This window comes from Aplysia californica, unplaced genomic scaffold, assembly GCF_000002075.1.
Source record: "Aplysia californica isolate F4 #8 unplaced genomic scaffold, AplCal3.0 scaffold00952, whole genome shotgun sequence".
In the NCBI taxonomy this organism is placed as follows: domain Eukaryota; kingdom Metazoa; phylum Mollusca; class Gastropoda; order Aplysiida; family Aplysiidae; genus Aplysia; species Aplysia californica.
The window spans coordinates 4,109-5,342 of NW_004798222.1; the positions used below are offsets into that span (position 1 = coordinate 4,109).

The 1,234-nt window shown below is 40.7% G+C and overlaps 1 protein-coding gene across 1 annotated transcript in view; it reads left to right on the forward strand.

The window, feature by feature from the left end:
• Positions 1–228: 228 nt before the first annotated feature.
• Positions 229–1,234, forward strand: part of LOC101848621 — a gene marked incomplete at its 3' end in the record, with an annotated part of 15,993 nt that continues 14,987 nt past the window's right edge. The window contains 1 exon segment of the mRNA XM_005110834.3: positions 229–601.

Genomic DNA, 1,234 nt, shown 5'->3' on the forward strand with positions numbered 1-1,234 from the left:
CAAAAAAAAAATCTCTCTTTCTCTCACAAATCTCTTTCCCCCTGCCTCCCCATTTATGTACATCTCCATCCTTTCAACTGGGCCATTATCGACTCGGCTACACACAGACTCGCAGCTACATTTAGTCTATTTAGATCTTGCAAGATGAAAACAGTCCCGCCAGGTAAGGCAGCTGATCGATCGAGAAGTGGGCGAGGGAAAAATTGGAGGACAACAGCCAACATGTAAAAGACTGAATAAGCCAGCGGCCTGAGGGTTAGAAACACTCTGAAACAGGCAGAGAACCTAGGGAGGGGCAGGTGACAAGCGGTAAAAGTCTCTGTGAAAAGACTCCCTTACTGCCCAGTGGTCAACGGTCAACGGTCAATTAGAATGCCTAATGAATGATTTTATAGGCTTTTATGACACTGGACAATGGGAAAGGGCAACGTACTATGTAGTTGCCGCAGTTAAAAATCGATGAGATAGTGTCAACATCCGGTGGTGTGAGCTCCTCAAGTTCTCATAGTAATGTAACAGTAGTCATCCTAGAGAAGTGTAATTTTTGTGTTGTGATCTTGTTTCCGTCAACTCCTGAGGCGAGAGATCTGTTAAAGTAATGGTAAGTTTTGTCTAGATTTAGAAGTAGAACAGTTTACTGTCATTTGACAAGTCATTAGATCTAACGGCAGTAGGTGTCGGCTTGCCCCACCTTGATCTCTAGATCTACTATAAAAATAGCACAGAATCGCTGGTTGTTTGTTGTATTCACATGCTAACGTAAGTTCATGAATATATTTCCGGATCACTGCGCATTAGATCTAACGTCTCTCTATGTCTATGCCTCAAGGCTAATATATGTAACAAACCCAGAGAGGCGGCAGAGATAAAAAGAGTAACTAATCTAGACTAGAGAATCTAGATCTAGATCTAGAATCTAGTTTAAATAATGTGATGGGCAGGGCTAGATTCTAGTTCTAGCTATTGATATATATATATATTGACAATATTGTAATTTTGTTTCTCTAGATCTAGATCTAGATCTAGATCTAGATATCTAGATGTAGAATCTAGAATAATATAGATTTTCTAGGTCTAGAATCTAGATCTAGATCTAGGCTCTATCTTACTAGATCTAGAATGATCTAGAATAGATGTTCTCTGTATTTTTCTCAGGAAAGTGGCTATTCTCACCCGCCCGGAAGTTCTCGCAAGATCAACTCCTCCCCTCTCTCTCTCTCTCTCTCTCTCTCTC